Consider the following 12477-nt stretch of genomic DNA (forward strand, 5'->3'; position numbering starts at 1 on the left):
TCTGCACTCTTTGGTGTAGATGCAACAGTTCCTCCTTTACTTAAACCAGATGGCTCATTCACTCACTGTCCAAAGGAAAAGGCAACCCTTTTGGCTGATGTTTTTGACAGTAAACAGAGTAATGAAAAACTTGAACTTCCTCATTCCTGTTTTCCTGAGGCTAAACTAACTAGTTTAGCTTTTCGATCTCGTGAGATTAAAGCTCTGTTGATGGACCTTGATGCTTATGGAGGTGTAGACCCAAATGGTATTTTTCCTTTGTTTTTTATAAAGACAGCAGATTTCTTAGCTCCAAAGTTATCTGTTATTTTGTGCAAGTTAGCAAGAAGAGGAGCTTTTAGCACTAGTTGGAGAATTGGTAATGTTACTCCTCTATGTAAATGTGTTTGTGGTAGCTCAAGTCCCACTGATTACCGCCCAATTTCCATAACTCCCATATTATCTAAAGTTTTTGAACGTCTTCTGGCAAAACGTCTTAATAGGTTTGCTCAAGGTAATCATCTACTCCCTAGTTTGCAATTTGGTTTTCGTAAAGGCCTTGGAGCATGTGATGCCCTTCTTACAATCTCCAATGCTGTACAGAAATCCCTTGATTGTGGTCGGGAAGTTCGTATGACTGGCCTTGATTTTAGTGCTGCCTTTGACCGTGTTAATCATGAGGCCCTTGTTTTCAAACTGAAACAGTTGGGAGTGGGTGGGTCGTTTCTTAGCATTATTATTGATTTTTTAAGTAATAGATCTCAAAGAGTTGTTGTTGATGGGCACCATAGTGATTATAGGAATGTGATATCCGGTGTTCCACAGGGTAGTGTTCTTGGCCCATTACTTTTTATACTATATACACATGACATGTGGTTTGGCCTAGAAAACAAGCTTGTTGCATATGCAGATGATGCTACTCTCTTTGCATCAATTCCATCCCCTGAATGTAGATCTAGGGTTGGTGAATCCCTTAATAGAGATTTAGCTAGAATTAGTGCATGGTGCAAATTATGGGGTATGAAGTTGAATCCTAACAAAACTCAAAGTATGATTGTAAGTAGGTCAAGGACGGTGGTTCCTCAACATCCGGATCTCAGTATTGATAATGTTTCTTTAAATATGTATGACTCTTTCAAAATTTTAGGTGTGATTCTCGACAGTAAATTTACTTTTGAGAAACATATAAGGTCTGTGTCTTCTTCAATTTCACAAAAAATAGGCTTATTGAGAAAGTCTTTCAAGATTTTCGGTGATCAATCTATTCTGAAGAAGTGTTTCAATTCTTTCATTCTACCTTGTTTTGAGTATTGTTCTCCTGTCTGGTCTTCAGCTGCTGATTCTCATCTTAATTTGTTGGACAGAAACTTACGGTCTATTAAATTTCTTATTCCTGATCTAGATATTAATCTCTGGCACCGTCGTTCAATTAGTTCATTATGCATGTTGCATAAGATTTTTCACAACTCTGACCATCCTTTACATTCAGATCTCCCTGGACAATTCTATCCTGTTCGTAATACTAGGCAGGCAGTTAATTCTAATAGCCAGGCCTTCTCCATCACGAGGCTCAATACTACGCAGTACTCTAGAAGTTTTATTCCAGCTGTGACCAAGTTGTGGAATGATCTTCCTAATCCTATGGTTGAATCAGTAGAACTTCAAAAGTTCAAAGTTGGAGCAAATGCTTTTTTGTTGACCAGGCGGACATAGTCTTTTTATAGTTTATTTATGACATATTTGTTTTTGATGTTGTTGATAGTTTATTATATGACATGTCTGTTTTGACGTTGTTTCTTATTTTAGAATGATTTATTGTTAATTTATTCTCTTCATTCATTTATTTCCTTATTTCCTTTCCTCACTGGGCTATTTTTCCCTGTTGGAGCCCCTGGGCTTATAGCATCCTGCTTTTCCAACTAGGGTTGTAGCTTGGATAGTAATAATAATAATAATAATAATAATAATGATGAATCTCTCCGGGAGGCAAGAGCTGCTCTCCGTCCGTGGGTGTCAGGATTTGGGAGGAATGCTCCGTCTGGCGCACCCTATCTCAGCGATTGAGACATGGCCTCTCGCCTATTCCCGGGCTCTACTACTGCGGCAGTTCCACCGGAGACAGCGGCCCCGTTAATTGAGGCTGTTAGAGCAACCATTCCAACGGAAGAAGAAGCTTTATTGACGGAGGACACGTCCTTTCTAGATTTGGACGTCGAACCCATGGATGAGCAGGTAGGTGGTGATGAGTTGGTGGACCCCCTTTCATCTCTCACTCCTTCCTCTACTTCTTCCTTTCACGGCTTTGATAAGCCTATGGCTTCTCCTCGGGATCCCTCCGTTCCTGTACGACCCAAGGTGAAGCCACTACGTATCTTTAAGCCTTCAGCTTTGCCATTATCTGTGTCACCGGTCCCTGGACCCTCAAAGGATCCTGATGTTCATATTACTTTACCTAAAACCGTGACTACTAAAATGACGAAGTCCACTAAGTCCAGGGCTTCGTCAGCGGATCGTGCTCAGGATCCGTCCTTATCCGCCGACATGATCAGGGATATTGTTAAAGAGCAGATACAACAACATTCTAGGGCAAACCAAGGAGCTATGACGGAGCTCAAAGATATGGTGGCGAATCTGATCCATTCAGGAACTCAGATGCCTCCTCCTTCAGCCCCAGACTCATCGAAGTTACCCCCCTTCGATAAAAACAACCCATGGAGGTTTGCCTTACATTCTCCATATATAGATGGTGCCATAACTCTGGAGGGCATAGGCACCCGCCCTCTAGAGGACCTAGAATTTTACCCTCCGGTACTAGAATTCCCATTCAAGGGCTTCGTCCGTTTGAAAGAACATGCCTTGGTTAGGTTAGACAAGGTACCGAAGGAAACGGTAATATTTCCTAAAGAGCAGGCCTAAGCTCTCTGGGCCAGGACGTTGTCGGACTGGGGGTGCGCTAATTCCAAGCTCACCCCACACAAAGGAGCCTACACCATATTTACAACTGCTCCCGTTATTACCTTACCTATTATGGATAAAGTGGCAGGTCTTACTTTTCAAGCTGTCAAAGAAGGATCTGCCATGCCGGCTCTTAAAGAGACGGACCCCACCTCCATGCTCATCCCGAGTACCTCTACTATCTGGGACAATGCTTCCTCTACTTTCACAGTAGGGAAGTTAGACCCAGACTGCGCCTCTAATCTGTTTTCCGAGAAGCTTCCCAAATTACCGGAAAATCTTCTCAAGACTGAGTTTGAGGCACGGAATAGGTTAGCTAGGTCTCTCCACTCCATTACCTCCGTGGAGTCTCTAGCCTCGCTTTATCCGACTGAGACCTTGTTTCGGGTATTCACGAAGAACCTGTCTCTGTCCTTCCAAATCGACCTACACGAGTTTTGTTCGGCTCGGGTTAGTTGCAGGAAATACGTTCTATCTGAGGCCTCGATCAGACATGAACCAAACAGGCTGATAGCTTCCCCCTGCTGGGGAAAAACCCTCTTTCCTCAGGAGGAGGTGAACTAGGTTCTACAAGATGCTGCGAGAGCAAACCAAAATTTGCAAGTGAGGTGGGGCCTCACTGCCAAAAGGAAGGTCGAAGCCCAAAAGCAAGCTTTCTTCAAGAAGAAACAGAGATTTACCCCTTACAAGACGAACCGGGGTCACTACCATCAATCGTCCATTACCCACTCGTCATCACAGTCTCCCTCTGCTTCGACGTCTCTGCAACCAAATCCCCCTCAACAGGTGGTCTACCTCACTGCTCCCCCAGGTACACAACCCAACCTCGTTTGAATGCCCTCACCTGCATACAACCCTAGCTACGAACCCTCAGGTTCCTTTCGTGGACACCAGAGAGGTAGCTACAGGGGTAGAGGACACTTCCGCCAACGAGGCGGACCTAGGACAAGGGGTGCTCGGGGAGGGAAAGGACCTAGATTCACTCCCTCGCAATGATGTAGTCCCGGTAGGGGAGAGACTTTACCACTTTCGAGACCATTGGATCTTCAGTCCGTGGGCTCACAGCATAATCTCCAAAGGTTTGGGGTGGAAATGGTTACAAGGTTCTCCTCCTCCACCAGTGACCTTCTTCCAGAAACCCACTACCATCCTGAGAGAGTACACCACAGAGTTACTCATGAAAAAAGCAATCAAACGGGTTCGATCGCTGAAGTTCCAAGGCCGCCTGTTCACAGTTCCGAAGAAAGGCTCGTCGGCATTGAGAGTGGTCCTGGACTTGTCAAAGCTAAATTCTTACATCCTCTGCGACAAGTTCCGGATGTTGACTATCTCTCAGGTACGGACCTTACTTCCCCGTGGGGCCGTCACCACCTCTATCGATCTTACCGACGCCTATTATCATGTACCAATAGCTCGAAACTTCTCTCCTTACCTAGGTTTCCGTCTAGGCAGGAAAGCCTTTGCGTTCAAAGTCATGCCCTTCGGCCTCAACATTGCGCCCAGGATATTCACGAAACTGGGAGAGACAGTGTTAGAACAACTCAGGAACCAAGGGATACAGATCGTTGCTTATCTGGACGATTGGCTCATTTGGGCTCGGTCGGCCCTGGAATGCAACAGAGCTACGAAGAAAGTACTTCGTTTTCTCGCCAACCTGGGATCTCGGGTCAATCTCCAAAAGTCCCGCCTACTACCATCAGACCACTTCAAATGGTTAGGCATTCAGTGGGACCTTTGAAAGCACAAGCTGTCTCTCCCTTCCAAAAAGGTAAGAGAAATAGCTTCCAAGATCAAGAATTTTCTCAAACACAAACAGGTGTCCAGAAGAGCCTTAGAAAGAATCCTCGGCCTTCTCCAATTCGCTTCAGTAACAGATCGCCTATTGAAAGCCAAACTCAAAGACATCAATCGAGTTTGGAGAAAGAGAGCTACAGTACCTTTAAGAGACAAGGTCTCGAAGATCCCCTCTGTCTTGAAAATGAGATTACACCCATGGTCCAAACCGAAGAACCTCTCCAAATCGGTTCCTCTTCAATTCCCACCTCCACAAGTGACAATTCATACAGACGCGTCTCTGAGTGGATGGGGGGGGGGGTTACTCCGAACATCAGATGTTTCAGGGCTCTTGGTCACCCGCCATGAAACAGTTCCATATCAATGTTCTCGAAGCCATGGCAGTGTTCCTGACCCTGAAGAGACTCTCTCCTCCGAGGTCGACCCACATCAGAGTAGTGTCAGACAGCACAGCCGTAGTACACTGCATCAACAGAGGAGGATCCAAGTCGCCCAACCTGAATCAGATCCTGGTCACTATCTTCGCCTTGGCAACAGAAAAGGATTGGTTCCTGTCAGCAACTCACCTAGCGGGAGTCCAGAATGTGATAGCTGACTCACTATCCAGGACGAAACCACTGGAATCAGAATGGTCTCTAGACATAATTTCATTCCGGTGGATACTCAGACTGGTTCCGGGCCTCCAGGTAGATCTATTCGCAACTCAGATGAATCACAAACTTCCTTGTTATGTGTCACCAAACCTGGACCCACAGGCTTATGCCATAGACGCATTAACCCTGGATTGGAACCATTGGAAGAAGATTTACCTATTTCCACCAGTGAATCTTCTAATGAAAGTATTGCACAAACTACGCTCCTTCCGGGGGGCAGGGGCTTTAGTAGCACCTCACTGGCCAAAGAGCAGTTGGTTTCCTCTCCTCCTCGAGTTGAAACTCCGTCCCTTCCGGATTCCATTCCCCAAACTGACCCAAGTAATCCAAACTCAGACTGTGTCAGATTCCTCAAGGATAGCCAAAACCCTAACTTTGTGGACTAAATGAAGTTTGCAGCTCGTAGAGACGCAAACATTGACCCGGAAAACGTTCTCTTCATCGAATCAGACAAAAGGGACTCGACAATTCGTCAATATGATTCGGTCGTTAAGAAACTAGCAGATTTCCTAAAGAATTCAGACCATACTCGTTTTTCTCCGAATTTAGCCATCTCGTTCTTTAGGTTCCTATTTGACAAAGGCCTAGCAGCTAGCACTATAACCACCATCAAGTCAGCTTTGAAGAAGATCTTCCTTGTTGAGTTTAACATTAACCTGGTGGATTCCTTTTTCTCATCTATTCCAAAAGTGTGCGCTAGGCTTCGACCTTCGGCTCGGCCACAAAAGGTCTCTTGGTCTCTGAACGATGTCCTCAAACTTGCGTCAGACACGGGCAATGAGTCCTGCTCTTATATCACTCTTCTTAGGAAGACTTTGTTTCTAACGGCTATGGCCTCAGGTGCTAGAATCTCAGAACTAGCAGCTCTCTCACGTAACCCGGAAAACATAGATTTCCTCCCTTCAGGCGAAGTACTACTTTCTCCAGACAGAGCTTTCCTAGCTAAAAATGAGGACCCGCAAAATAGGTGGTCCCCTTGGAAGATTATCTCTCTTCCCCAGGATCCTTCTCTGTGTCCAGTCACTACTCTCAGGTCCTTTTTAGCTAGAACTGCCACCCGCTCGTCTGGCTCCTTGTTTATCAGGGAACAAGGGGGTACTATTTCTATTCAAGGTATCAGACAACAAATCCTCTACTTCATTAAACATGCTAACCCAGAATCATATCCCCATGCTCATGATATACGGTCAGTAGCTACCTCCATCAATTACTTCCAGAACATGGACTTTGATGACCTTAAAAAATATACGGGTTGGAAATCTCCTATGGTTTTCAAACGCCACTATCTAAAGAACTTACAGGCCCTTAAATACCCAACGGTTGCAGCAGGGAGTCTTATCTCTCCCCATTAATCTCTGCTTATTCCTTTCTTCCATCTCTTCTCTCCTCCCTCCTACCCGCCACTCACACCACGTCGCCACTCTCCTGGGTGGTTCGCTAGCCCTAAGTTATTTACCATGTTTAATTCCTATGATTTAACTGTTATTGTATTTACCATTCCTTTAATGTTTAGATATGCTTAGACATGTAAGATTTGATGCCTTTTGCGTCTGGACTCTCGGATGATTCCTTGTCTTCATATTTATTTAGCCTTACGTTCCCTATGTCCTTTGGCTAGTTTGTGATTTTTATGTTTATTTACAGTATTATATTATATTATTGTCTTACATGGTGTTTGTATTCTCCTCATTATGTTATTATTTTATTGGGCTTGGAAGGCATTCTCTGGTACATTTTCACCGGCCATCACAGGTCGCCCCAGAAAAGGGATTTTGACGAAGGAAAAATCTATTTCTGGGAAGAGACCTGTGACGCCCGGTGAAACCCTTCCCAATTATTTTGTACGGACCCACCCTTTTTCCTTGCCAAGCCATATGTTCTTGCAGAAGGATGTCCTAGAGGGCGCGCGTGTTAGGTGTCGGTGGCGTGGTCCAACTGTTACGGCCCTTCCCTTTGATGAAGGAATTATCTAAATGGAAGACAGCCTGTGAATAGTGGTTTTCACACGCCCCTGTTGTATACACGACACCCACAAGGTGCTCGCACAAGGGTAGTAACCTCTGCTTTCCATGCTTTTATCTTTCTCTGGTATATTTGGATATTTATATCAGAAAAGTGTAAAGAAGGACTTCTTTCACCGGGCGTCACAGGTCTCTTCCCAGAAATAGATTTTTCCTTCGTCAAAATCCCTTATCTATATCTATATCTATCTATCTATCTATCTATCTATCTATATATATATATATATATATATATATATATATATATATATATATATATATATATATATATATGTACTTACTGCAATCTGTTTTGTTTTGTGCCTAAAATATATCGTATTCCTTTTATTACATTATGCTTTTTCCTTCACATCTGTGACTTTTTATCTCTTCTCACTTACATGTCCAACTTCTTCAACTTTTATTTGATAACAAAGCCACTGATACATCCCATGGGACTCTAGAAAGGATTCACAAGTGTGGTTAAAGTATTTTAAAATGATGCAATCTATTCTTGGCCTCAAGATGATATTTTTGTTTTCCAGATATGGTCTGTGGGTGTTCTCCATGGACGGATATTTCCCCAAAACTGGAACCTGTCGAGGAAATAACTTGGTGATTATGAGTTATTTATTAACTGATAATAGATGCTGTAAACTTTCACAGATAGGACATTTACATAGTAAAGTTTTCACTTGGTAAATTTTATCACTGATAAAACCTTTTGTAGAATAGATTTAATCTTAAGGGATATAAGCTGGGATTTTCCAGTCTTATATTTAGAGGGCAATTTTTAACAGGAATAAAAGGGTTTTTTTTCTGTTATATCTACCAAAAATAATCCTCCAACAAGATTAATTAATTGATGGCTTTCATTAACTAAATCTGTAGAGTTGGAAAGACAGGTTTCAGTTTTAATTTTGAGCTTTGTAGTCTTAGAGGGGCAATTTGTGTAATATCTTTTGACATAAAATAGACATCAAAATTAGCGTTACAACTTTTAGTTCAATAGACTAGATTGCAGACTCCATTTGAAATCAGATATTTAAAAAAGGAAAGTTTTTAGATTTGATAGGCTAAAGCTGAATAACACTTAAAGGCCCTATTTAATTAAAAGAATCCAGATGAAATAGTAACAATCACCTTATCCTTTTAATGAAATTTTAGTCGGATTGAAATGGTTACCTATATTTGTTTAATAGGTTCTATATTTTCTAAAGACTTTAAGTCTATTGATGTAATAAAATGTCATGTACCGAATGAAGTCGGATTCTTGTTCGTATAGCTTATTAGAGAAATATGATTCAGGAATTCTTTCACTTTGGGATAACAGCAAATTTATTGCTCTCAAAAACTTATGATAATATGCTGAAACTGGTTTTGATGTGTTCTTAGAGAGATTTGAAAAAATTATATTGCACATTGTTTAATTGAGCTGAGGTTATTGATGTAACGTTCAGGTTGAACGTTTCATTTTGAGTGGTTGTGAACTTGTTTACTATTTCCCCCCACTCCACACGCCACATGTGGTTACCACTTTCCCTGTGTCTTGCACGGCACACCATAGATGGCGCCGAAGGCCGTTTACATCATCCCTTTGGTCTCTCCTGCGTATCCTTCTTCCTCAAATCTTCCATGTGAGTCATATGTGACTCATTGGTTCGGATAGATGCAATGATATTGATAACATTACCAATAATCCCATTTGCACAGGTCGCCCAATGGCATGACTTCACCGTGTGGAGGTGCGACAGAGGAGCTGAGGTTGTCTTTGGTGGTGCTCTTCAGTTCCATGGTTTTGTTACCTTGGATAATGAGCATGCCGGTATGGAAATGGTCAAAATGGTTGGCAATTTCGGCGAAGATGATGGACCAGGTAAGTTTATTTCATGATTACAAATTGATTTGGTCATTTTATCCTCTTTGTGATATTATCACACATTCATTCTAGTTAGAAATATTTTCTTTGTTATTCAAAGTATGTGAAAATGGAGAATGGAGGACAATATAGCTTTCAAAATGTCAAAAAAAAAAAAAATGTTGAAAAGAGGACATTTGACAAGGCAGAATCAATTCAACGCATCATATCTCCCTAATATGTAATTACATAATTATAAAATAACTATTTGATGAAAAAAAATATGAAGAGTCTGATTCCATCCGAGGATTTGTCCAACAGGTATATTCAATTCACTGGTCATTGGACACTCTGCCTTATCCCCTAGTGGCTGTGGTGACGAAACAAGTGGTATCATTGCTCCCAAGATGAATATCTTCAGCGTCGCTGACACCAAGTTCGTCAACTTTGACACTGGCATGTGCTCTGCATTGTCAGGCTGTTCCCAGTGCAAGTTCAGGCAAGGAGGTTTCAGCATGCAAACAAAGGGACTCACCTTTGAGAACTCCCCCAACAAGGTAAGAGTTGAGCATCTGTGGTCTCTTCAGTCTTTGAGGGGCCCCACAAGAAGGTATATATTAAATTTTATAAGTTGTTCATTCTTTGAAGCTTCTCCAAGAAGGTAAAAATAAATAGATTAATTCATCTAAGTTTATCAGTCATTTATCATTTTGAAATGACTATTAGTCAGTTTATATGATTTCCAGTCGACATTTTTTCAGTTATCAAACCCAATGTTACGCACTTACTAATGACCTAACCTACATGTATGTTCCATGGCTTATAGATGAGATTCCAGTGGGAATACGAGACTATATGGATTGATGCTGATGGCTCCCTTACCGGTCAAGCAGAGAATGTCCTTGTACCATCTATGGGCATCTTGGATCCGGCGAGCTGCCAGATTAATGTCACAGAATTCTCTGTCAACCCTGAGGTATGCATAGATGAATGTCAGGGAAATATCTGCTGTTTGAATGTCCTGTAATATCTCTCTCTCGCTCTCTCTCTCTCTCTCTCTCTCTCTCTCTCTCTCTCTCTCTCTCTCTCTCTCTCTCTCTCTCTCTCTCTCTCTCTCTCTCTCAATAGTAGTTACTCTTGATACAGTTTAGCAAGGATCCTTAAGAGACAATTTCTTTGTTATTTCCTAATCTTTTTTATTTTCTTTGTGAATAATTGTTTTGAGGATTTTTCGTTTCTTGAATTTGAAAAGGACTTCAGTAGTTGTAGATATAATAGTAATATTCAGATATTAGGACAATATTTATAAGTATATTCTTAAATTTTTGTACTATCAAGGTAAAATTAGAAATACAGTAGATAAAGTCTCTGAAGGAAGCTATTTGTAATTTAGCGGCACAGTATCTTTCAGTATCATTAGGCCAAAAGGTACCAATTATGTCAACAGTGCATATAAAACAAAGCCTTTTCATTGGGTTTAATTACCAGTAATATCTGACAAGAACAGTTATGTATGTCCATCATATATCAGTAGATAAACATCGTTTCTTTTCTATTATTGAAATTCAAAAACAAGTCATCAAACTGGGCTCTGTGAAGTGAAGAAACATCTGCAGTCATATTGATAATTTCTCTTTGGTAACAATGGCAAGTATATCCTGTTTAATGGACGTGCCCTTGATATTAGCTTAGAAGCAAAGGGGAGACTTTGGGGGAAGAACGTCACAAACAGATTATAGTTGTCATTTTTATATAAAGCAGCCTTCATGCCAGCTGGGATCCTTTCCCATTTGGACAACCTGTGAAGAAGAGAACTAACGTTAGTAATTATTTTTGTATGCATTATAGGTCCCTGGTTCTGTTTGCACTGGCCTAAAATTCGTGCGCTTCAACGTCAGGGGTACCAACATCAACCCAGACTCCCTGCAAGGGAAGGACATCATTGTGACCAATGATCATGGCAGCACAAACGTTCCATATAGAATCAAGAGATTGACCACTGAAGGATGGATGGGTATTTTGCCTACTGGAGATACCTACAAATGGGAATTCGATGATGCTCAACAGGTATTACGCACATGTAAACCCATCTATGTATAGAATCAATTGCGTCTATGTATTGAGACATGCATGCATATACTGTATGAGCATTACGCACATGTAAACCCATCTATGTATAGAATCAATTGCGTCTATGTATTGATACATGCATGCATATACTGTGTGAGCATTACACACATGTAAACTCATCTATGTATAGAATCAATTGCGTCTATGTATTGGTACATGCATGCATATACTGTATGAGCATTACGCACATGTAAACCCATCTATGTATAGAATCAATTGCGTCTATGTATTGATACATGCATGCATATACTGAGTGAGCATTACACACATGTAAACTCATCTATGTATAGAATCAATTGCGTCTATGTATTGATACATGCATGCATATACTATGTGAGCATTACACACATGTAAACTCATCTATGTATAGAATCAATTGCATCTATGTATTGATACATGCATGCATATACTGTATGAGCATTACACACATTTAAACCCATCTATGTATAGAATCAATTGCATCTATGTATTGATACATGCATGCATATACTGTGTGAGCATTACACACATTTAAACCCATCTATGTATAGAATCAATTGCATCTATGTATTGATACATGCATGCATATACTGTATGAGCATTACACACATTTAAACCCATCTATGTATAGAATCAATTGCATCTATGTATTGATACATGCATGCATATACTGTATGAGCATTACACACATTTAAACCCATCTATGTATAGAATCAATTGCATCTATGTATTGATACATGCATGCATATACTGTATGAGCATTACACACATTTAAACCCATCTATGTATAGAATCAATTGCATCTATGTATTGATACATGCATGCATATACTGTATGAGCATTACACACATTTAAACCCATCTATGTATAGAATCAATTGCATCTATGTATTGATACATGCATGCATATACTGTGTGAGCATTACACACATGTAAATCCATCTATGTATAGAATCAATTGCGTCTATGTATTGATACATGCATGCATATACTGTATGAGCATTACACACATTTAAACCCATCTATGTATAGAATCAATTGCATCTATGTATTGATACATGCATGCATATACTGTATGAGCATTACACACATTTAAACCCATCTATGTATAGAATCAATTGCATCTATGT

The 12477-nt window shown here is 40.9% G+C and overlaps 1 pseudogene; it reads left to right on the forward strand.

Annotated features, from left to right (window-relative positions):
- Nucleotides 1-12477, forward strand: part of LOC137658650 (fibrocystin-L-like) — a 145801-nt pseudogene that overhangs the window by 83667 nt on the left and 49657 nt on the right.

The sequence above is a fragment of the Palaemon carinicauda genome, chromosome 19, assembly GCF_036898095.1.
Source record: "Palaemon carinicauda isolate YSFRI2023 chromosome 19, ASM3689809v2, whole genome shotgun sequence".
Taxonomy (NCBI): Eukaryota; Metazoa; Arthropoda; class Malacostraca; order Decapoda; family Palaemonidae; genus Palaemon; species Palaemon carinicauda.